The sequence below is a fragment of the Hylobates moloch genome, unplaced genomic scaffold (genome assembly GCF_009828535.3).
Source record: "Hylobates moloch isolate HMO894 unplaced genomic scaffold, HMol_V3 SCAFFOLD_23, whole genome shotgun sequence".
Taxonomy (NCBI): Eukaryota; Metazoa; Chordata; class Mammalia; order Primates; family Hylobatidae; genus Hylobates; species Hylobates moloch.
The window spans coordinates 33,465,755-33,491,121 of NW_026652298.1; the positions used below are offsets into that span (position 1 = coordinate 33,465,755).

A 25,367-nucleotide genomic window follows, 5' to 3' on the forward strand; every position below is an offset into this window, starting at 1 on the left:
TAAAAATACAAAATTAGCCGGGCGCGGTGGTGGGCACCTGTAATCCCAGCTACTTTGGAGGCTGAGGCAGGAGAATCACTTCGACCCAGGCGGCAGAGGTTGCAGTGAGCCGAGATGGCGCCAATGCACTCCAGCCTGGGCGACAGAGTGAGATTCCATCTCAAAAAAAAAAAAAAGAAGAAGAGAAAAAAGAAAAACAGATTATGGAGTTGGCTGTCTTTTGTAGATGAGAAGAAGAGAGAGGACCAAAGACGTGCGTGTAATGACACACTCTGATCACACAGACTTAGTCTTCAATTTCCACCTGCTACAGGCTGTGTGACCCCAAGCTTGCCACTTGTTTGTTTTTTTTCTCCTGAGACAAGGTCTGGCTCTATTGACCAAGCTGGAGTGCAGTGGTGCCATCTCGGCAACCTCTGGCTCCCAGGCTCAAGTGATCCTCCCATCTCAGCCTACCGAGCAGCTGGGACTATAGGCACATGCCACCACAACTGGCTAATTTTTGTATTTCTTTTTTGGAGAAATGGGGTTTCACCATGTTGCCCAGGCTGATCTTGAACTCCTGGGCTCAAGCAATCCTCCCACCTTGGCCTCCCAAAGTGCTGGGATTACAGGTGTGAACCACCATGCCTAGCCAAGAGAAGCTAATTTTCTGTGCAGTATTGAAATGGCAAATAAATGTTACAACATGTGCCAGTGCTGGCCAATGAGAGTATTGCCTATTTGGAGCAGCCAACATAAAGATTTCACAGCCGCTTTTAGGTTTACTTAATTTAGTTTTTATTTTTCATTATTTTTTGACCCGTTAGCAGGAAGCACTCTTTTAGGTTTTCAGGAGAAAAAAATGTGATAGCTTAGTGATGTCTGTTACGTGCACCATAATAGATAATTAAGATATGTGGGTTGTGCATGGAGGTGGCATTTGGAATTTAGAATATAAAGCTTGGGGCTGGGCGCAGTGGCTCACACTTGGAATCCTAGCACTTTGGGAGGCTGAGGTGGACGGATCACCTGAGGTCAGGAGTTCAAGACCAACCTGGCCAAAATGATGAAATCCTGTCTCTACTAAAAATATAAAAATTAGCCGTGCGTGGTGGCATGCGTGCCTGTAATCCCAGCTACTGGGGAGGCTGAGACAGGAGAATTGCTTGAACCTGGGAGGTGGAGGTTGCAGTGAGCCTAGATCGTGCCACTGCACTCCAGCCCGGGTGACAGAGCAAGACTCTGTCTCAGAGTAGAGGCATGTGCTACCATGCAATAAATATATATATATATATATATATATATAAAGCTTGAATCCAAACCACCGCCCTATCTTAGGTACTTGTATAACAGAGTGAAACTTACACAAATGCTCTGAGCCTCAGTTTCCTGATTTGTAGATTGCAGATAGTGATGCTTCTTTCACTGCAGGGTTGCACTGGGAATTAGGGATAATAGATGAACACATCCTGGACAATCATAGGCACACAAGTCATTTGCGTTTACCCTGTCCCTGACTTGCTCCTGTCTTATATTTTCTGCTGAAGATGTAGTCATTGATTCTAGAGCCCCATGGTCTGAGATCCCTGGAGATTTCTGGAGTTGCCAAGGAAAGAGGCCCCACAGATAGGTAGACTTTCCCTGCAGGCTTGCCCTGGAAACCCCAGACGCAGGCTGCCACAAGGGAAGGCTCTCTTTCTCCGTACAGATGCCTGAAGCATCAACGATGATAGAAGGGAGCTGGGTGACCAGGGTTCCAGCATATCCCTGCTTGTGGGCAAGTCTCCAACATGCTCTGGTCCAACTTGCCATCATCCTTCTCCTGGATGAAGGCAATGATATCCTAAATGGCCTCTGGGCTTCCTCTCTTGCTTTTATTTTATTTTTTTGAGAGACACGGTCTTACTCTGTCACCTAGGCTGGAGTGCACTGGTGTGATCTTGGCTCACTGCAACCTCTGACTCCTGGGTTCAAGTGATCCTCCTGCCTCAGCTTCCTGAGCAGCTGGGATTACAGGTGTGCACCACCACACCTGGCTAATTTTTGTATGTTTCGTAGAGACAGGGTTTCACCATGTTGACTAGGCTGGTCTTGAACTCTTGACCTCAAGTGATCCCTCGGCCTCCCAGAGTGCTGGGATTAAGGCATGAGCCACCTTGCCTGGCTGGATCACATTGTTTCTAAGGCCCGTTCGGACTCTCAGAAACACCTGGCAAGCGTGCTACGAGTTCCATATTACTGAGAATTTGCCACATTTTCCCCAAGCCTTGCTGCTACCTGGAAGCGGCATTAGCACATCCCTCTTTGATTCTACCAGGCCCTTTGCAATCTGCTAGACCCTGGATGTGCACATCTGGGGAAAGAAGCAGGTGAAGGATTCCTGGTTGAGAAGGGACGTGCTTTCAGAGCACTGCCACGCCATGAAGTTGTGACCAAGGAGGTTGGAGAAATCTGAAAATCTGAAGTGACAGCAGGCTGGTTGCTGGCCCTCCTGGTCTCTGAGACCCCCATGCATTTCCCGAACCTCAGTTCTTAGCACACTACCCTTCCTTTGAGCTCTTATTTCTCATATGACTTGTGTTTACTTAACATTTTTCTGGAAATCAACTTGATTTTTCAATTTAACAAAGTAATTTTCCTAGAATCCTTTCCAATTACTACCTTCTGCCCAGGTGCGGTGGCTCATGCCTGTAATCCCAGAATTTTGAGAGGCCGAGGCAGATGGATCAGTTGAGGCCAGGCGTTTGAGACTAGCCTGGCTAACATGGTGAAACCCTCGTCTCCACAAAGAAAAATATAATAAATAAAAAAACCTAATTGCTACCTTCCCCTGTCAAGTTTTATTTGCTACAAAGGTGATGGGAAAATAACATAATAAAATCAAAGCAAGTTATTTAATTAAAAGCCGGACAGAGTTGACTGCCCAAAACTACAGCCCCAGGCCTGGCCCCCTCCTTTCCCTAGAGACTGGCAGAGAGCGGACAGGTGTTAAAGGCAGGCTGGCATCGCATGGGGACCTTTTCCTTGACATGATCAGAACTGAAAGAGAAATTTAAATCAATCAGTAAATCAGACAGAATAGGAATTGTCAGGGTACACAGCAAACGCTGGTAAATTTTGTTTCAGCTGTGCAGTGGGCCCGAAGTAAGTTCTATTCCTTACTCTGTGTCTCAGTCCAAACAAGTCAAAACCCTGGTCTAGCCAGATAGTGAGCTCTTCAGTCCCACCCACCTCTCCTCGTCCTTTTTCTTTTGATTAAAATGCTAATTAGCTCTCTCTGCTTCCTTCGTGTGTCTGGTGCATTGCGGGGAGGGGCGAGATGAGCTAAGAGGCCGAGTTCAATGTTTAAATCAGTAAAAGTGAGAGGAATTCAGGTGAAAGTGGAAACAAATGCTTCCAATTTGCTCTGGAGAAAGAATAATCATAGTAAAAGTACCAGCTCCCATTTATTTACTTACTGTTCACTTACTACATGCAAAAGACCTTCCATATTTCCTTCGGGTAATCCGCAGGATTGGCCTTCTAAAACTGGTTCAGAAGCCTAAAAGGCTTGTTCAAGGTCTCAGAGCTCAAAAGCCAGAAATTTCTAGTGTTGGCTGCACCTGACGCTCGCTCACTGGAAGCTTACACTTGTGTCAAAGCCCCACCCAGACCAAGTAGGTCTGAGTCTCACAGGTGTGACCTGGGTACTGCGGGAGCTCTGGAGGCTCGGAGGCTGAGAACTACTGTTAATTACCATAAAGGGTGGACGGTGGGCCCTGCATATGACCACAGGTCTTCATGATCCTCAAATCCCTGGAATTGGAGGTCAAACATCCCAGGGATACAGGGAGAAAAAAGCCTGTGGAGGCAGAGTGCGAGGTGCTGGATATGAAACTGCTTCTTCCCTGCATCTCCCCAATCTTGCATCCTTCAAAACGATCTTACCCCCAGACTAGCCATCCCTGGCCTCTCACTGACCTGCCGTATAACCTCAGGCACATTTAGTAACCTCTCTGTGCCTCAGTTTCCCGATCTGTGAAATGAGAGTAATAGCAATTGAAATTACTTTGTGGGCTAGCAGAAGTCCTTAGTGTTTCCCCGGCCCCAGAGCAGTACCTGGCTGCAAACAATCACTGAGTTAACAGTAAATGCTGAACAAGCAGCCTACGAAGATGGCGTCTGACTCACCTTTCTACTCCGCTGCTTCCCAGGTCCTGTGAACACGAACTCTTTGCATGCATCATTGGCTAGAAATGGACTCCCCAGATCTCTCTAGAAAAGACCCTCCCTCTCATTTTCCTATCAGCCGTTGGGACCAAGACAAAAGTGCTGGCAGACGCTGGGGACATTCCTTTCCCGTCTGCAGCCCCAGCTGCTGGCTTCTCTGCAGACTCAACGGGACACAAAGACACACTCAGCCAAGTGCACTTCAGTTGTCAAGGCCAGGGGTCGCCATGGCAACCCATAAAGCCGGAGCCCTGGGCCTCTGCAGATGGGGCTAACAGGGCCCCATTCAGGGGCGGTGGCACAGGGCCAGAGGCTTTATCTCACATCCACCTTTCTCCTCCGACTTCAGCTGCAACAGCCTCTTCTGACTTTCCCCTCGGCATGGGCTCCAGCCCTCTCTCCCTGCAGGCAGGACTTCCCATCACCTGCCTCTTGGGCATCATAAAATTATCAATGACTTGTATAGGGAGACAGGAATACCGTTCTTGACAACAGGGAAGTGTCCATTCCTAACAAAGACTGAGAATGACGTTGGGAAAGTCACATGAGCCAGAAATTGGGTCTAAAGGGGGGCTGGGCCATATATATTATCTAGGCAAGTTGCTGAACTCATCAGGGCCTTAGTGTCTGCATCTGTAAAATGGGAAGAACGAAATCTACTTGTGAGGTCACGAGGCACTCAACTGGGTTAGGGTCAATTGAAGAAAGTACACAGGATGTAGACGAGATGCCTGTTGCGGGCCATTTTCTGTTTTCAAAGAGCTCTTTAAAATTGTGCATTTTGGCTGGGCACGATGGCTCACGCCTGTAATCCCAGCACTTTGGGAGGCCGAGGCAGGCAGATCACCTGAGGTCAAAAGTTCGAGACCAGCCTGGCCAGCATGGTGAAGTCCCAACTCTACAAAAAAATACAGAAATCAGCTGGGCGTGGTGGCAGGTGCCTGTAGTCCCAGCTACTTGGGAGGCTGAGGCAGGAGAATTGCTTAAACCTGGGAAGCGAATGTTGCAGTGAGTCGAGATCGTGCCACTGGTCTCCAGCCTGGCGACAAGAGTGAAACTTCATCTCAAAAATAAGTAAACGAGTAAACAAAAATTGTGAACAACTTCTTCTTCTCCTTCTCCTCCTCTTCCTCCTCCTCCTCCTTCTTCTTCTTTCTTCTTTCTTTTTTTAGACAGGGAGAGACAAGGTCTCACTATGTTTCCCAGGCTGGACTTGAAGTTAGTAAAGGCACTTCTTCTATGGCTTGATGAGCTGCTAAAGACTATTGGCACATGCGGTGGTCCTGCTACCAGCCTGAACATCCAGATTTCATGAGAAAGAAGCTGGTCTACCTCAACCTCTTTCATCCTCATGCCCCTGTCTCAGAGTCCTCTCTGCCCACCTCAATCAGGAATTCAGGGAGCACGAACACACTGTTGCTAGCAGGCAGGTGGTTACCCAGCCTCTGAAAAAATTGGAGAGAAAAATGAACAGACAGGGCTTCAAATCCAAGCCTCCGAATGTGAGACATTTGTTCTGAAGGTAGGAAATAATATGGAAAGAAACATCTGCAAAAGGATAAGCTAGCTTTGGATTCCTGATCCTACAAGGGAGGAGGAGTGAAAGAATGGAATTGGCTTAGAAAGGATGCTTGTACCCACGCTGAAGTAGCTACCGGGGCCAACGCCACAGAAGGTCCGGCTTGTAAAATCTGTTTGTTCAGTTCAATAAATGCTTTCTGCACACCTGTGCTGAGCCCCAGAGATTCCTCAGTAAACAAGGACACATCCTGCTGTGTTCTGTGGGACCTTGTGTTCCCGTGGGGAGGCCCAACAAGCAACAAACAAATCAGGTCAGAGTGATTGCCACTTCCCGTTTAGAGAAAACAGATCACTTTCACAGACTCCAAAAATGGCTAAGTACCCAAAAATCACAGCATATAACAAGTGAAACATTTATATCTCCTTCAAGGACCACACAGCTCCAGACTTGGAAACACTTTGTTGGTGGCTGTAGTCACGCTGTGTGCCTGGCAGCATTCCTACATTCACTTGCAAAGACTTAACTTTTCTGTAATTCAAAGTATCTTTCATTTATGCCTGTGTGTGTAGGTATCTGCTCTGATTTTATGAATGAATGCCAACCATGTCAAGGTTTCACATACACCATCTTATCTACTCCTGGGAGGCAAATACTTCTATTCCCATTGTTCAAGGTGGCTTAAGGAGGCCTCTAAAACCTTGCCCCCTGACTGAGGCTGCCATTTAGGGGTCATCTTCCCAGAGGCAGGGGCTGGCTCAGGGGACCTCAGAGACCAGCTCTGGGAAGCATGTACCTGGAGGGTGCCCTCCGTTTCCAGGGTCCAGAATGGTGCCTGGCTATCGTAGGTGCTCAGAAACACTTGTTGAATTCAATCATGGAGTTTCGGCCCTATACTCCGACGACCACAGGAATTGAACTGAAAAGCAACCTCTGAGTCTCATCCGTCAGATTAATACAATGTTTCTCAAACTTTTTTTCATTGCCATTCTCCTAAAGATTCTTTATTAGCTACATACCCCATGAAATTTTAATTCCACGGATAAATTGTACATCTGCTTATGTATTGTATTTTATGTCTGTACTTTATTCATAAAGAGTAAGATTTCTTTCCTTCCCCATAAATGTTCACTCTCTTGGGAATGCTGATCCCACTAAGAATGCAGGGATTAAGGGCACACCTGCCATGTGCCAGTTGCTGAGCTAGACATTTGTTCTGCTTCATCTTATTCCATTCTTGCAACAGTATTACACAGTATGCATCATCAACCCTATGAGACTGAGGTTCAGAGAGGGTTGTGGCTTATCCTGTGTCACACAGCTTGTCAATGGCAGAGCCAGTCTTCAAACTCGGGTCTGTGGGGCTTTAAAGCTAGTGCTGTTCTGTTTCCTTGCACAGAGAAATAACATGCCCAAGCTCACCTCATGGAGAAGAGGTGATCTGGGATCAGATGCGTAATCCCAGCACTTTGGGAGGCCAAGGTGAGAGGATCACTTGAGCCCAGGAGATTGAGATCAGCCTGGGTGACAGAGCGAGACCCCATCTCTAAAAGAAAAAAAAAAAGAGGTGATTTGGGATTTTAATTTAATCCTTAAATTAGTTCTTCTGATTCCAACTTCAGTTTCTTTTTACCCAATACATTGCCTCAAAAATATCTTTAGGCTACTTGAGAAACTCACTGGGTATAAAAATCAGTGTCTTGGACTGTCTTAAGAGAGAAAGGAATAGAAAAGAAGGAACAGAAAGAGGTGCCTGATGGATTGATTGGGAGACTCTGGTCTAAGCTAGAGCACCAGGGCCAGAGTGTAGTTAACGTAACTTAGAAATCAATTCACTGGGCTGTCACCTGCTGGTCTGGTTTGGTTTGGAGTGACAATGAAGGCACAGGTAGTTTGGTCTAAGACAGTACTGCCCAACAGAAATATAACACAAGCTTTCAGTGCAAACCACATAGGTAATTTTACATTTTGTGGTAGCCACATGAAAAAAGCAAAAACAGCTAAAACCAATTTTATTCATGTATCTTATTTAACGCATTGTATCTAAAATGTAATAATTTTGATACATAATCAATATAGTTATTATTATTATTTTTGAGATAGAGTTTTGCTCTTGTTGCCCAGGCTGAAGTGCAGTGGCACAATCTCGGCTCACTGCAACCTCCGCCTCCCAAGTTCAAGCGATTCTCCTGCCTCAGCCTCCCGAGTAGCTGGGATTACAGGTGTGTGCCATCACTCCTGGCTAATTTTTGTACTTTTAGTAGAGACAAAGTTTCACCATGTTGGTCAGGCTGGTCTCAGACTCCTGACCTCAGGTGATCCACCCGCCTTGGCCTCCCAAAGTGCTGGGATTACAGACGCGAGCTACCATGCCTGGCCATCAATATAGTTATTAATAAGATATTGTGCCGTGGCTCACGCTTGTAATCCCAGCACTTTGAGAGGCCGAGGCGGGCAGATCACGAGGTCAGGAGATTGAGACCACGGTGAAACCCCGTCTCCACTAAAAATACAAAAAAATTAGCGGGGCGTGGTGGCGGGCGCCTGTAGTCCCAGCTACTCGGAGAGGCTGAGGCAGGAGGATGGTGTGAACCCGTGAGGCGGAGCTTGCAGTGACCTGAGATTGCACCACTGCACTCCAGCCTGGGCGACAGAGCGAGACTCCGTCTCAAAAAAAAAAAAAAAAAAAAAAAGATATTGTGCATTTCTTTTTCGGATGTGTGCTAAGTCTTCAGAATCTGGTGTGAATTTCACACTCACAGCACATCACAGTTTGGAATAGCCACGTCTCAGATGCTCAATGACCAGATGTGATGAACGGCTACTGTACCGGCCTGTGCGGGCTGATGCATTGCATCAGGATTGGAGTGTGCTCACAGGAACATACAATCTGATCTGCTGATATGCCACGGCCTGCCTGGGCCTGTCTGCTGCGATGACGCAGGAACAAGTAGTTTAGTTTAGGAGAGACTCTCAACGGGATCCAATAAAAAGAGAGGGCAGACAGGGCTGGCTACATGATGTGTGGGACCCAGCGCATAAAATAAATATTCGAGGCCCCTTAGTGAGAAAATGGTTACAAATTGCAAGCCAGTGACACGGGGGGATCTTCTGAACACAGGACCCTGTGTGACCATATAGATCACAAACCCATGAAGCAGGCCCTGGGTACAGAAGAAAAAACACCCTCCATCACTGGCCAAGGCGAGGGTGCTGGGATCACAATTGCAGCAACAAATACAATTAGCAGCAGCAACAGCAGACACTTGCTCATCACTTACTTTAGGCCAAACCCTGTTCTAAGTTCTTTATATATCATAATACCGATCAGAACAACCTTCTGATATTATAATTATCCACTCGTAGCAAAAAAAAAAAAAAAAAGAAGGAAACAGATCACAGAGAGGTTAAGTGATTTGCCGAACATCACACAGCCATGTATTATCTTTAGTACTAAATTTCACAAAACAGGGGGTGGGGGCATAATGTGGCCTGGGCTTACATCTGGTTCTGCCTCTGTTTTGTCCACTGGAAAATGGGTGTGATAGAGCGCTTCCAACCCCAAGCTGCTCTGAGGATGAAATGAGATAATCCACACACAAAGCTAAGCAGAGTGTTCAGCCTGGGCACTGGAAAATCTTCAAACCCACATAAAAGTTATGAACATAGTTCCATAACCGCCTGTAATCCTCGAAACTGTTAACGTTTTGCCACACTTGTGCCCACCCTATTATCTATCTTCTGAATTACTTGAGTTAGTTGTGGACATTGTGAGATTTCATACTTAAATCCTTCAGCCTGTATCTTCTAAGAACAAGAACGTTCTCTTATATAACCTCAGTACAACTGATCTGAGATACAAAGTCACTCTCATGAAGGTATCATTAATAAAATACTAGGCCGGGCGCGGTGGCTCACGCTTGTAATCCCAGCACTTTGGGAGGCCGAGGCGGGCGGATCACGAGGTCAGGAGATCGAGACCACGGTGAAACCCCACCTCTACTAAAAATACAAAAAATTAGCCGGGCATGGTGGCGGGCGCCTGTAGTCCCAGCTACTCGGAGAGGTTGAGGCAGGAGAATGGCGTGAACCCGGGAGGCGGAGCTTGCAGTGAGCCGAGATCGCGCCACTGCACTCCAGCCTGGGCGACAGAGCGAGACTCCATCTCAAAAAAAACCAAAATAAAATAAAATACTATTATCTTTTATTTATTTATTATTGGCATATTCATGACATTAAAATACTGTAAATACTATTATCTAACATACAATCTATATTCAGATATTCCCACTTATCCCTAAAATGTCTTTAATTTTTTTTTTTTTTTTTTTTTTAGAGTGCAATGGCATGATCATGGCTCATGGCTCACTGCAGCCTCGAACTCTTGGGCTCAGGTGATCCTCTTGCCTCAGCCTCCTGAATACCTGGGATCACAGGCACTCACCACTATGTCTGGCTAGTTTATTTTTATACTTATTTTTTGTAGAGATGGGGTCTCGCTATATTCCTGAGGCTAGTCTCTAACTCTTGACTTCAAGTGATCCTCCTCCCTTGGCCTCCCAAAGCACTGGGATTACAGGTATGAGCCACTGAGCCCAGCCCACAAGTGTTTTCTGTTCCCCTGATCCAGGCTTCATCCTAGGATCAAACATTGCATTTGGGCTCATGGCTCTTTAATCTCTTTTAACCTGGAACCATTTCTCAGCCCTTTTGCCTTTTTTTTTTTTTTTTTTTCTGAGACGGAGTCTCGCTCTGTCGCCCAGGCTGGAGGGCAGTGGCGCGATCTTGGCTCACTGCAAGCTCCGCCTCCCGGGTTCAAGCCATTTTCCTGCCTCAGCCTCCCGAGTAGCTGGGACTACAGGCGCCCGCCACCACGCCCAGCTAATTTTTTTGTATTTTTAGTAGAGACGGGGTTTCACCGTGTTAGTCAGGGTGGTCTCGATCTCTTGACCTCGTGATCCACCCGCCTCGGCCTCCCAAATTGCTGGGATTACAGGCTTGAGCCACCGCGCCTGGCCAAAAGGCATTGGCATTTTAAGAATCCTAGCCAGTCATTTTGCATGTAGTTGCGTGAATAGTTTTCTTTACGTCCTTGCAAAATGAAGTGCAGCTCACGGGCAAGTGTGGGGAAACAGGTTGGTTGGACACGTGATGTCAGAGGCTGCAAGTGATTTCTGCAGGTAGAGGATGGCATATAGTGTTAGCTGTTCTTGGGTGGAAGTTAAAGATTTCCAGGAAGCGGTGACAGGGGATGTTTAACGATGATTAGAGCTTGGCAGGTAGACAAGGACGGCCGTGGCAGACAGAGGCCAGGGCAGGGGAAGGGGGATGGCAGCCCGGAGGAAATGCAGGCAGCAGCAATGTGTCTGAGTGTGAGGGTATCACGTGTGATTGGGTCTGTTCCTACTTGAACTGGAAACTCCCTGAGGCCAGTCCTTGTCTCCGGCTCTGTCTTCTCTGCCAGGGTGCCCAGGGCAGTGCCTACTCCAGAGTCAGGGTTCACTTAGAGCAACTGGCTGCCAAGTTTCCCAAATACCCAGGGACATGCAAAGCACAGAGGACCCCCTTCCTCCGGCAGCGGCCTGGCTGCCAGCTTGCACACACCAACTGCCGGATCTTCAGCGGCAACCTGTCAGGATTCCCACATCTTGCCCTGCAAATGAAATTGCATTTTCTAAAATTGCTTTCTTCTGGTTGCCTCTTGGGGCATAGGCTGCTTCTGGGAAAAAATTCAAAATGAACTTCTAATCAGCCACAAGATGTGAAGAGAGTGGCTGTCCAGATCTTCCTGACATCTACTCTTGGCGTGAGCCGCCCTGGCTGTCAACTGAGACTCTCACTGCAAACTCCATCTGAAATGCCCAGTGACAGCGCCCCCTGAGCCTTCCATTCCCCTGAGTTTCAAAGAGAAAGGGGTGTGTGTGTTTGTGCTGTTCTTGTCCTTAGAACGAAGGGAAAAGATTTATTTTGTAGCTTGAACAAAAATGCCTTTTCAAGGTGACCCTCACTTCATTTCCTAGGACCAGATGCAGGCAGACTGTGGTGTTGCAAGTCTACTGATAAAAGCAATTCCTTATCTCATCATTTCTATATCCATCTTTCATTATTTTGTCCCCACTTTAAAGGGTCTCCTCCTGCTGTGTTCACAAAGCGTCCTTGAAAAATTTGTTACGTACATTTGTGTGTCCTTCATGCAGAGAGCCAGGCATATGTGCACACATGTACACAGGTGCATAAGGGTGCATGCCCACACACTTGCACACCCCAACACCACAGATAACAGGCACTAACAGACACTGGCACCACCTCCCCATGCCAGCAGATACATACACACATAAGGATGCACACACAGACACACATACACATTTGCACTCACGGTGCCTGGTAGTCGGAGTCCTGCAGCGAGCTCAGCTCGCGTGTTTAAAATGCCTTCCGTATGTCATTCTGCAGAGACCAGGAACGCAGCTGGCTGGGTTCATCCTAAGAGGTGCCGTTGGGCACCAGCTCCCTCCTCAGGAGGGTGTCCAGGATTTCCAGGCAGTCCCCAAAACATGGGCACAGGCGGAGGAGACAGAAAAGGGCCCCTTGGAAAAAGAGCAGGTTTGGGAAAAGGATGCACTCAGCTGGTACCCGGCAAGTGTGCAAGGGAGAGGGATGGAGGGAAGGTGAAGGAGGAGGGGAAAGACAGAACGTGAGAGACTGAAAGATGGATTCAGAAAGAGAAGGGTTTTCAGACAGAAACAGGATACAACTACACAGAAACAAAGATTAACAGAGGCAGAAAGAGAGCGATAAACAGAGAGAAAAAAATAGAATACAGATTTTTTTAAAAAGATGTTTTAAGCCCAGCTCGGTTTAAGCCAGAAGGATAAGCCACATCATTTCAGACCTTGTAAAATAGGCTATCTCCCTCCCCTTTTTCCTTCCAGGGCCTCTTCCTAGATTTTTTTTTTTTTTTTTTTTTTAAAGGCTCAGGAACCCCTGAAGGGACAAAGCAGTAATCCAGGGCTTCAGATTCCTAAATGGCTTGCCCAGGACTCTGCTGTTGCAGTGCTGTGGATGCAGCCACGGCCATGACGGGGCTCCGGGGGCGCCAAGTCATCTCCAAGACACGCAAGGCAGAGGGGCTGCTCTGGCTCCCATGCTCCACCTGACCCCGTCTGGGGGGTTGGGGAGGAACCTATCGGGAGCAATTATCCAACTCCCCCATTGTAGCCCATGCTGGGTCAACGCAGGTCCACACGGGGCCCAGAAGAGGTAATGAGGATGATCACAAGATGGGGAGGGGGTATGGGGGGGGGCAGAGAGCTTTCGGTCACATGCTGCTCATCAGTTACCATGACGACGGCAAGGGGGTGAAGGCACCCAGAATGGAGGCTGCAGGAGAGACACACTGGTTCTAAATTACCGTGACAGCGCTTCGGTTGAGCTATTACGCCGTTGCTGAGGCAACCAATGGGATCAAATCGCAGAGGAAATCTATAATTATTACAAGCCAGATACTGGCATCCTCGGTGCAGTAATCAGCACGTTAGGGCAATTCAACCTGAACTCTGAGAGGGAGAAACGTCAGCCCCCAGCCCCCAAACCGGGGCAGAACAAGGGCCAAAAGGGACTCCACAAAGCAGATCTGTTGATGCTACAGATTGGGAACCCGGAAGGATCTTTTTGGCCAAATAAAACATAAATTGAGGGGAACCACATGAAATTGACAATATTCACCAGTGAGCCACCGCGCCTAGCCCATTTCCCATGAATTTTTCTTTTTTTTTTTTTTTTGAGACAGAGTCTCGCGCTGTCACCCAGGCTGGAGTGCAGTGGCGAGATCTCGGCTCACTGCAACCTCCGCCTCCCGAGCTCACGCCATTCTCCTGCCTCAGCCTCCCGAGTAGCTGGGATTACAGGCACCCGCCACCATGCCTGGCTAATTTTTTGTATTTTTAGTAGAGATGGGGTTTCACCGTGTTAACCAGGATGGTCTCGATCTCCTGACCTTGTGATCTGCCCGCCTTGGCCTCCCAAAGTTCTGGGATTACAGGCATGAGCCACTGCGCCCAGCCTCCCATGATTTTTTATGAAACTTCCCAATGCACAGCAAAGCCGAAAGAATTTTACAGGAAATACCTATATACTTACTACTAGCCTCTACCATTAATATGATTACCACGTGCTTTGTCACATCCTATTTTTGATGCATTTCAAAGTTAACTGTAGACATCAGTATCCTTCCCCCCAAAATATTTCAACCTGCATAAAATTAAGCACTTGGTAATTTTTAAAACAAAAATAGTAATTTCTTTCTTTTCTTTTTTTATGAGATGGAGTCTTGCTCTGTCACCCAGGCTGGAGTGCAGTGGTACCATTGTGGCTCACCGCAACCTCAGCCTCCCAGGTTCAAGTGATTCTCCTGCCTCAGCCTCCCAAGTAGCTGGGATTACAAGTACAACCTGTACAACAGGTACGACCACGCCCAGCTAAGTTCTGTATTTTTAGTAGACACGGTGTTTCACCATGTTGGCCAGGCTGGTCCCGAACTACTGACCTCAAGTGATCTGCCCCTCCCCCCTGGCCTCCCAAAGTGCTGGGATTACAGGCATGAGCCACCGCACCTGGCCAAAAATAGTAATTTCATATGGTTCAGTCTAAAGACAATAAAGTCTAGGTTTCTGTTTTTTGTCTGTCTATTCATTCATCCATCTAGCCTTCTCTCCCTCCATCTCTCCATCCATTTTCTCTTCCTACCCATCCATTTTACCATCCATCCATCCATCCATCCATCTTCCCATCCATCCACCCATCCATCCATCTTCCCATCCATCCATCCATCCATCTTCCCATCCATCCATCCATCCATCCATCCATCCATCCATCCATCCATCCATCTATCCAATCATCATCCATCCATCCTTCCACCCACCCATCTCTGAGAGAGCTCATGTACGCTCATGGTTTCCACAAATGATTCACTATCCCCAAATCCTCTCCCTGGTTCAGCAGGATGTCCTGCATATCAAGTGGAATATGTTCTCACACTCATCATCTTCTCTTCACTACACCTATCTCCTTTCCTATGTTGAGCATCTCCACTAACGGACCCACTGCCTACTCATTTGTTCAAGCCAGAAACTCAAGAAATCTGATTCCTCCTTCCTGTTATCTTCCTTCACCACCATGCCACGGAATTGGACTTCCACAGTAGCTCTGGGCTCCACCCTCTCCCTCCTTACTTTGTCCTTGCTCAGGTACCCATCATTTCCTACCTAGACAGCTGCCCCCACCTCCTGACGGCCTCCCAGCTGCTATCTCACCTTTCCTCTGCCTTCTCCACACTGACTTTTTATCATGAAATATTTGGCCATATTCATGATGCAGGGGAACTGGCACTTCATTCATTGCTGGCAGGAGAGGAAATTCATACAAATGGCTTGGAGAGCAATTTGTCAAAATCTGTAAAATTGTAAATGCACAAACCATTTATCCCTAGCATAATTCTACTTGAAGGAATTTGTCTCACTGATATTAACTGAAAATAACCTAATTGTCCATCGTGGGAACTGGTTAAAATAAACTTAGGTACATCCATCATGCAGAATAACCTGCATTCAACAAAAAGAATGTGATGGCGCTTTATGCACTGATGTGGGCAAGTGATTAATGTTGGTTGCTTCTTGTAATAAATGTCAGTCTTCTCTCTTGTTCTAAAAACTCCTGTAGAAACCACGTAACCAGAGAGTGAAGTAAACACAGAAACACACTTTGGAGGTTTGGAAAGTTGAGAGATTACAGAGGGTTGGTACAAGAAGGCCTAGTTCTAGTTCCTGCTCAGAACTATAAAACAAATTTTTGCAATTCCACTCTGTGCAAATTCATAATCCAAGGGCACTGAGGCTCTACCAAGAAATGTGGGCTAATGTCTGGTGCACAATTATACTCAAGCAATAGCATCATTTGGACTGTGAAACCTGACTTCCCTCTTAGCTGATTTGTGAAACTGAGGATGTGCGTTAGGTGTGGAGTCAATCTGCTCTCTTTGAAATGAGATTCAGAACAAAAAAACAACCAACCTAGCAAAAAACCAACCACCAACGAACCAGCTGCCTGGGAGTTCAGCTATCTGCCTGTATGATCTCAGGTCTGAAAGCCAGACCATCACCCCTGGCTCTCTCTCTCCCAACAGACACTGCTGGAGAGTATCTGAATCCAGCCCTTTTGGAAAACAACATAAAGAGATATTAAATATTTTGACCTCAAGAAATCCCAACTCAGGGTTATAGCTTTTTTAGAATTTGTCTAGCAGGCTTTCCAGTAAAGACTGGAAAGCCCCTGATATGGTTTGGCTCTGTGTCCCCACCCAAATTTCATCTTGAATCGTAATCCCCATGTGTCAAGGGAGGGATCTGGTGGGAGGTGACTGGATTATGAGGGCAGATCCCCCCAATACTGTTCTCATGACAGTGAGTTCTCATGAGATCTGATGGTTTTAAAGTGGCAGTTTTCCCTGTGTGCTCTCTCTCTCTCCTGCCGCCTTGTGAAGAAGGTGCCTGCTTCCCCTTCACTTTCTGCTATGATTGTAAATTTCCTGAGGCCCCCCCAGCCATGTGGAACTGTGAGTCAATTAAGCCTCTTTTGTTTATAAATTACCCAGTCTCAGGTAGTATCTTTATAGTAGTGTGAAAATGGACTAATACAGCACCCCATCAAAAAAAAAATCCCAACTCTAGAAATTTAGCTAATGCAAGCAATATTATATGAAGGAATAGTTCTATGCTCAGAGATGTTCAGAGCAGTGTAATTTAAAGAGCCACAGGCACAGTGTCTCATGCCTATAATCTCAGCACTTTGGGAGGCCGAGGTGGAAGGATTGCTTGAGGCCAGGAGTTCGAGACCAGCCTGGGCAACATAGTGAGACCCCATTTGTAAAAAAATTTGGAAAAATTTTTTTAAAAAAGAAGCTTGCTGAGTTGAAAACAATGTAAATGACCAATGGTAGAGGATTGCTCAAATAAGTTGTGGTACAACAACTTGATTATATGACATTTACTGAAAACTGTGTAAAAAGACAGGGAAGTGATTTTTGAAGCCATGTAATGAGAGAAAAAAAGAACATAAAATTTTATATGCAGTCTGGCTATAATTTTTTACAGGCACAAAAAAACAAAATCATAAACTGCTACGCAATAAAGGAAGGCTGGAAAGAAATGTGTTTTCTGTTTAACCCCGTTGCATTTTGGATATGAGCCTATGGCGTGGCCATTTGTTTCCGCCTTTCTGTAGTTTCTGATTCTTCATTAATAAGCTGTATTATTAATTTTATCAAATGTTTGGAGAAAAGAAGCCTCTCTAGCATTCTCAAATAATATGCACAGAGATACTTCACCATGCCATGAGAGTACCTTCAGTGGATGGCAGCCCAATGTGTCCAGATATTTAATTATAGGAAAACAACTATTGAGTAACTCGACGTGGCATTAACAGAGAGCCCCAGAGGCGCTTGGAAATTGATCTGTGTTCAGTTTGGTTTCCGAAGGTGTGGAAAGAGGAGATGAGCTTCCAAACAGACTATAAAAAGGACATTAGCTTTCTAGCATTGAACCAGTCAAATTGGATTCTAGTTCCCAGGTGGAAATACTTAAAGTTGAAAGTAGGTCAGCACATTCAGGGAGTTTAGTGCATTTGCAGTTGACACAGAGGGAAACTTCTCAACTCCTCCCAAGATAGTGGAAGAAAGGAAAGCTTGGAGTTAAGAAGTCTCAGATTTATGGAAGGCCAGGCAAGAGGATGTTCTTGAGGCTCTGTGCTCTGGGATGCAGACTGTAGGCTAAAGATCCACAACTATGGCCACTGGCCTGCTTTTTTAAATAAAGCTTTATTGAAACACAGCTACACTCATTCATTCATGGCTGCTTTGCGCTACAGCGGCAGAGTTGAATAGTGGCCAGAGAAACCACATGGCTCACATGCCAAAAATATTTACTGTCTGGCCGTTTACAGAAACAGTTTGCTGGTCCCTCATGTAGGCATTCCAAGCCTTCAAACTATAGGTCTTTCCTATCTTCCCAATAACAAACTGATGATCCATTTCACTCAATTTCAAGCAGAGTTCAGTTTTTAGAGAACGGACACAGACCCAAGAGGGTCACTTTTGCCCTCAGACACCGTCTTCTTTTTCTGCTAACATGTCAGCAATACACAAAGTGTATGCTTTTCCTAAGTCGCCATTTGCCATCCACCTAAATGTTCTATTATTTACCAACATTTGTAAAGCTTTTGCTTGAAACTATCTTGCTTTTTAACAGCAGTAATTTTTTGTTTGTTTGTTTGTTTTTTGAGACAGAGTCTCACTCTGTCACCCAGGCTGGAAAACAATGGCACGATTTTGCCTCACTGAAACCTCCGCCTTCCAGGTTCAAGCTATTCTCCTGCCTCAGCCTCCCAAGTAGCTGAGACTACAGGTGCACACCACCAGGCCTGGCTAATTTTTTGTATTTTTAGTAGAGATGGAGTTTCGCCACGTTGGCCGAAACTCCAGGCTGGTCTTGAACTCCTGACCTCAGGTGATCCACCCACCTCGGCCTCCCAAAGTGCTGGGATTACAGGTGTGAACCACTGCACCCAGCCCTTAACAGCAGCAATTTAAGTGGAAACTTTTATATCATTACTGTGTCTAGAAAGCCAGTATCCTTTCGTATAAATATAAGGTACCCGTAAAAAAAATGCATTGACAATAGAGAGGTGTTCGTCAACTCTACCTGGATCTCGGTGCTTGCACAGGGCTCTCTAAGTCACTGCATCTTCCTGGCACCCTCTCATGCATCACATCTAGACCATCCGTCAATCCTGTTGGCTCCACCTTGAAAACAGATTCAGAATCTGCCCACTTTCCTGCCTCCATCATTTCCCCTGTGATCCAAGCCCCAGGGTTCCCGCAGTGTCCTAACCATCAACGTGCTCCTGTCATTGGCTGTGGTCTGTGTGCAACCGACATAGGAGCCAGAGCAGTCCTTTGCAAAAGTTAGGTCAGGTCACACCAGTCCTCCCTCTGGTGAAAACCTTCCAATGGTCCTCTGATATGGTTTGGATCCATGTCCCCACCCAAATCTCACGTTGAAACGTAATCCCCAATGTTGGAGGAGGGGCCTGGTGGGAGGGGACTGGATCATGGCAGTGGGCTTCTCATGAATAATTTAGCACCATCGGTTTGGTGCTGTTCTTCTGATAGAGTTCTCATGAGATCTGGTTGTTTAAAAGAGTGTAGCCAGGTGCGGTGGCTCCGGCCTATAATCCCAGCACTTTGGGAGGCAGAAGTGGGAGGATTACTTGAGGTCAGGAGTTCAAGACCAGCCTGGCCAACAGGGTGAAATCTTGTCTCTACTAAAAATATAAACATTAGCTGGGCGTGGTGATGCATGCCTGTAATCTCAGCTACTTGGGAGGCTGAGGCAGGAGAATTGCTTGAACCCAGGAGGTGGAGGTTGCAGTGAGCCGAGATCATGCCATTGCACTCCAGCCTGGGCAACAGACCAAAAAAAAAAGAGTGCAGCACCTCTCTGCTCTCTCTCTTCCTCCTGCTCTGGCCATGTAAGATGGCTGCTCCCCCTTCACCTCCTGCCATGATTGTAAGTTTCCTGAGGTCTCCCCACAAACAGAAGCTGCTATATTTCCTGTACAGGCTGCAGAACCATGAGCCAATGAAACCTCCTTTCTTTATAAATTAATCAGTCTCAGGTATTTCTTTATAGCAGTTTGAGAACGAACCAATACACCCCCATCCCGGAGTGACAGCCAATGCCATCAGAGTGGCTTCCAGGAGGCCTGCAGGACCCCCCTACACCTATACCTCCATGTCCCTCCCCTCCGTGCCACCCCCTCCTGCTCTGCTCCATCCACACTGGCCCCCTCGTGGTTCCTTGAACATGCCAGGTGAGCCTGACCCAAGAGCCTGCTCCTGCCCATTCCACTCCCCAAAAATCTCTTCCACAGAGAGCCAAGGGCTCCCATCCTGTCTTCCTCAGGTCTTGGCTGTCTGATTTTCAATTGCACCCCTGCCCTCCCTCTCCCCTTCCCTCCCCTCTTCCTGCCTAACAGGTATCTCCTATTTTACCTCTATCTCCTCAGCAACCCCAGAACAACGCAAGCTCCCTGATTACAGAGCTGCATGTTTATTGATCATTGAGGTTTGTGGAATAATGCAGTAACCATCAGTATTTTAATTATACAAAAGGAAAAACTGAGGCACAGCGAAGTGAAGTCACCTGCTCAGTCACATCAGATAGTGAAGAGCAGAGGTGGGGTCCAATCCATCAGGGACTGTTCCAGAGCTTGTGGCCTCTGGCCAGGCAGGTCCCATCCTCTCCTTCTAAGGGCAGGGCCTGGCCAACAGTGCATGCTTAGTAAGGGTGAGTGCTTCTCTTCCCAGTGTTCACGTTATTCCCTCCAGATTTGATTACAGCTCACTACTATATGCTCCTGTGGCACAGAACATGTTTCCTTCACAGTCCATATTGCTGTTGTTAAAGAATTAAGGTCAAGACTGGTACAGTGGCTCATGCCTACAATCTCAGCACTTTGGGAAGCCCAGGTGGATCACTTTAGTTCAGGAGTTTGAGGCCAGCCTGGCCAACAGGGTGAAACCCCATCTCTACTAAAAATACAAAAATTAGCCAGTTGTGGTGGTGCGCGCCTGTAGTCCCAGCTACTTGGGAGGCGGAGGCAAGATAATTGCTTGAATCTGGGTAGCAGAGGTTGCCGTGAGCCGAGATTGCAGCACTGAACTGCAGCCTGTGTGACAGAGTGAGACTCCATCTCAAAGAGAAAAAACAAAACAAAGCCAAAAAAAAAAAGAATGAAGGCCAGCAAGGTGGCTCATGCCTGTAATCGCAGCACTTTGGGAGGCTGAGGCAGGAGGACTGCTTGAGTCGGGGAGCTCAAGACCAGCCTGAGCGACATAGTGAGACCCTGTCTCTAAAAAAAAAAAAAAAAAAAAAAATTGTTTTAAAATTAGCCAGGTGTAGTGGTGCACACCTGTAGTTCCAGTAACTTGGGAAGCTGAAGTGGGAAGATTGCTTGATTCCAGGAGTTCAAGGCTGCAGGGGAGCTATGATCAAGCCACAGCACTCCAGCCTGGGTGACAGCAAGTCAATGTCTTTTTAAAAAAGGGATTAATTGTGGGATTTCACAAACAGTGCGGAGGGAGACGCCTGACACCAAGGAGTAGCTACTGTATGATTTCATTTATAAAGTTCTAAAATAGGCACAGCTAATCTATGGTGAAGATGTTAAATAGCAGTTATCCACTGGGGTATGAGGGAACTTTCTAGGGACTGGGGATATTGTAGATCTTGATCTAGGTGCTGGTTACATGGTTGTATTCACAGGTAAAAATTCACGGAGCCGTGTATGTAAGTTTAGTGCAGTTTGCTATGTTAAGTTATTCATCAACTTAAAGATAAAAGGAGGAAGAGAATATTAGGAAAGTCCAGCCCCCTTTCCCCAAAATTAATTTTGCAATTTTAGTTAATGGCTGTTCTCCAAGTAACCACAAGCTGTGAGAGGGTAAAAACCACACGTGCAATACTCATGTCTGTATCCTACACCCAGCACAGCGTGTGTACAGGGCAAGCATCAAGAAGTATTCACGGCCGGGCGCGGTGGCTCACGCTTGTAATCCCAGCACTTTGGGAGGCCGAGGCGGGCGGATCACGAGGTCAGGAGATCGAGACCACGGTGAAACCCCGTCTCTACTAAAAATACAAAAAATTAGCCGGGCGTGGTGGCGGGCGCCTGTAGTCCCAGCTACTGGGAGAGGCTGAGGCAGGAGAATGGCGTGAACCCGGGAGGCGGAGCTTGCAGTGAGCCGAGATGGTGCCACTGCACTCCAGCCTGGGCGACAGAGCAAGACTCCGTCTCAAAAAAAAAAAAAAAAAAAAAAGAAGTATTCACTGCAGGCTGGGCATGGTGGCTCACACCTGTAATCCCAGCACTTTGGGAGGCAGAGGTGGGTGGATCACTTGAGCCTAGGAGTTTGAGACCAGCCTGGGCAACATGGTACAACTCAGTCTCTACAAAAATTACAAAAAAATACAAAATACACAAATTAGCCAGGTGGCACATGCCTATAGTCACAGCTACTTGGAAGGCTGACGTGGGAGAATCACCTGAGCCCAGGAGGTCGAGGTTGCAGTGAGCCGTGATCATGCCACTGCACTCCAGCCTGGGTGTCAGAGTGAGGCTCTGTCTCAAAAAAAAAAAAAAGAAAGAAAGGAGGAAAGAAGGAAAGAAAGAGAAGAAGGAAGGAAGGAAGGAAAGAAAGAAAGAAAAAGAAAGAGAAATATTCACTGCCACTGCACTCCAGCCTGGGTGACAGAGCGAGGCTCTGTCTCGAAAGAAAGAAAGAGAGAAAGAGAGAAAGAGAGAGAAGAGAAGAGAAGAGAAGAGGAAATATTCACTGCACCAGCCTGGGCAACGTGGCAAAACCCTGTCTCTACAAAAAATACCAAAAAAAATTAGCCAGGTGTGGTCGTGCACACCTGTAGTCCCAGCTACTCAGGAGGATGGGGTGGGAGGATTGTTTAAGCCCAGGAGGCCAAGGTTGCAGTGAGCCGAGATCACATCACTGCACTCCAGCCTGGGTGACAGGGTGAGGCCCTGTTTTATTTTATTTTATTATTATTTTTGAGAAGGAGTCTCACTCAGTCGCCCAGGCTGGAGTGCAATGGCATGATCTCCGCTCACTGCAACCTCCGATTCCCAGATTCCCGGGTTCAAGTGATTCTCCTGCCTCAGCCTCCTAAGTACCTGGAATTACAGGCACCTGCTATCATGCCTGGCTAATTTTTGTAGAGATAGGGTTTCACCATGTTGGCCAGGCTGGTCTTGAACCCCTGACCTTAGGTGATCCGAGGCCCTTTAAAAAAAATTCCCTGCAAAAATAAATAAATGAAGTAATCACTACTCAAGTGGCCGTTTGTACATTCCAAAGATGGCCACAACAGCATCTCCCCTCCCCAATCTCTTCCCTCTGTGACCTAGTAGCCCCTCACTGGGAGGTGGCATCTATCTCTCCCCACATTCAATCTGGGGCGGTTCTGTAACTACTTCAACCAAAACTTGTGGCACAGAGCGGAAAACAGGCAATTCCTCAAAAAGTTACACACAGAATCAACATATGACCCAGCAATTCCACCCCTAGGTACATACCCCAAAGACTGAGAGCAAGGACGCGAACAGATACTTATCTGCTGCTGTTCGTTGCAGCACTACTTATTTTTTGTTTGTTTGTTTTTTTCTTTTTGAGACAGAGTTTCACTCTATTGCCCAGGCTGGAGCGCAGTGGTGCAATCTTGGCTCACTTCAACCTCCACCTCCTTGGTTCAAGTGATTCTTGTGCCTTAGCCTCTCGAGTAGCTGAGATTACAGGTGTGTGCCACCACGCCTGGTTAATTTTTGTATTTTTTTAGTAGAGATGGGGTTTCATTGTGTTAGCCAGGCTGGTCTTGAACTCTTGACCTCAGGTGATCTGCCCACCTTGGCCTCCCAAGTGCTGGGATTACAGGCATGAGCCACCGCGCCCTGCCAATTGCGACACCATTCACAAGAGCCAGAAGGCCGGGCGCGGTAGCTCACACCTGTGATCCCAGCACTTTGAGAGGCTGAGGCAGGTGGATCACCTGAGGCCAGGAGTTGGCGACCAGCCTGGCCAACATGGTGAAACCCCTTCTCTACTAAAACTACAAAAAATTAGCCGGGTGTGGTCGCTTGTACCTGTAATCCCAGCTACTCGGGAGGCTGAGGCAGGAGAATCTCTTGAACCTGGGAGGCGGAGGTTGCAGTGAGCTGCGTTCACGCCAGTCTACTCCAGCCTGGGTGACAGAGCAAGACCCCGTCTCCAAAAAAAAAAAAAAAAAAAACTTGCACAGGAGGAAAGGGAGGTTCAAATTCATACATTATTACAGGGCTTGGATGTGAATCCAGGCACTGACTGCAATTACTCATGTCTGGACTGTTCCCGGCATTTCCAGGTCATCCTCTCTTCCTGTCTCCACCTGAATCCAAGCCACTTCCACTTGTAATTGACTGTGGCAGCCGCCTAAGTGGTCTCTCTGATCCCATCGAGGTCTTCTTCAATCCACTTTGCACAGAGCAGCCATAGGGATTATTTCAAAGTGAAACACATCATGTCACTCCCTAGTTAATAACCTACCAAAGATCTCTAATTGCAGAGAGAATAAAACCCAACCTTCTAATGATGATCTCAAGTCCTCCCAACGTGGGACCTGCCATGCATCTGCTGTGTCCCTGCCGGGAATGAGCTTCCCCCAGGCCCGAAATGACTGTCTCATTCTTCAGCCCAAATACCACCTGCTCAGAACAGCCTTCCTTGACCCCAACTTAAAGTAGTCCCACTGCTTTCAGATCGACACATTTTATTTTTGTCACCCTTGTCTGTCTCTTTCTCATTCGTTCATGATTCATCGGTCTCTCTGCCAGCACACAAGCTCCTCGTCTCTTGTTCTCCTTGATTTCACAGTCGATGCGCAATGTAAGTTACATGTTGAGTGTTGGTAATTCCCTGGGACATGGATGCCTCTGGGGATGGGAGCGGCAGGCCAGTTTTCCAGGAGGAAAAATTAAAATCAACGGATGATCGTTCAACCTGAGGAGCTTCCTCCACAGGGGAAGTGGATGCCCTGGGGTCAGCTTGAAGAGGCCTGTCCAAGACCAGCCTTCTCCGATCTGCCCCGCCGGGCACCCGGCTGCTGGGAACACTTCCTATTCACTCCTGTGCTGGTCCCACGGGCCTATCAGCATCTATAGGCCAGAAGAAGGGCTGGCCAGAGCTCAGGGACCACAGTCAGGTTGCTGATACCAAACTTCTCTATTTTTTTGTGAGACAGAGTCTTGCTGTGTCACCCAGGCTGGAGTACAGTGGCTCCACGATCTCGGCTCACTGCAACCTCTCCCTCCTTTCAGGTGATTCTCCTGCCTCTGCCTCCTGAGTAGCTGGGATTACAGGCGTGCACCATACACAGCCAATTTTTGTATTTTTAGTAGAGACGGGGTTTCACCATGTTGGCCATGCTAGCCTTGAACTCCTGACCTCAAGTGATCTGTCCACCTCAGCCTCCCAAAGTGTTGGGATTACAGGAGTGAGCCACCACACCCAGCCTGATCCCAAAATTTTTGAGAGGTCCCGACCAGAGGTCAGCCTTCTTCCCCAAGGTCCCCCTGCATGGTCACCCTGGCCCTTCTTTAATCCTGCTGGGTTCCCAGTGCTGTGCTGAGTCCTGGACAGAATGGAGTGCAACAGTAGGAAGCTTGGATTACAGAGGCAATGGGGCCCAGGTGTTAGGGTCATGGGCTATGCACTCAGACCTGGGTTGGAGTCCCAGCTCTGTCCTGTACTATGGCTGCAATCTTCAATAAGTTACAAAATGGAAGGTGGATTTTGGCTCAATAACTAAGAAAGGTCCTTGCCTTGGAGTGGGATCCACTCTGGAGGCTGGACGCCTTCTTGTCTAAGATGCAGGAGAGAGGCTTTAAGCATCAGGCAAAGGGACTTGGTTTAGACCCAATCACCTCAGCGATCCCTCATGGTCCCAGGTTCTAAGGTTCTGTGCATTGTTTAATTTTCCAACCCCACGGGTCAACTGCTCCGCCC

General features: G+C 47.3%; 1 protein-coding gene and 1 non-coding gene across 5 annotated transcripts in view; one reads left to right on the forward strand and one right to left on the reverse strand.

Moving 5' to 3' along the window:
* The window catches only part of ABAT (4-aminobutyrate aminotransferase), a 99,835-nt gene that overhangs the window by 52,996 nt on the left and 21,472 nt on the right, over positions 1 to 25,367 (reverse strand). The window contains exons 1-2 of one of the 4 annotated variants that reach the window (XM_032144645.2): positions 13,048 to 13,065; positions 12,087 to 12,294 (exon numbers count right to left, since the gene is read on the reverse strand). The exons of 1 other annotated variant lie outside the window; for it this stretch is intronic. The gene's annotated coding sequence lies outside the window, so the exon portion shown is untranslated. Of the gene's footprint in view, positions 1 to 4,152; positions 4,362 to 12,086; positions 12,963 to 13,047; positions 13,066 to 25,367 lie in introns of those variants that run through there. 2 more of the 4 variants (XM_032144644.2, XM_032144643.2) reach the window with 2 other exon arrangements.
* LOC116462811 (U7 small nuclear RNA) lies at positions 15,974 to 16,035 on the forward strand. Its single transcript, XR_004246466.1, has one exon. It is a non-coding gene; the product is annotated as a U7 small nuclear RNA (small nuclear RNA).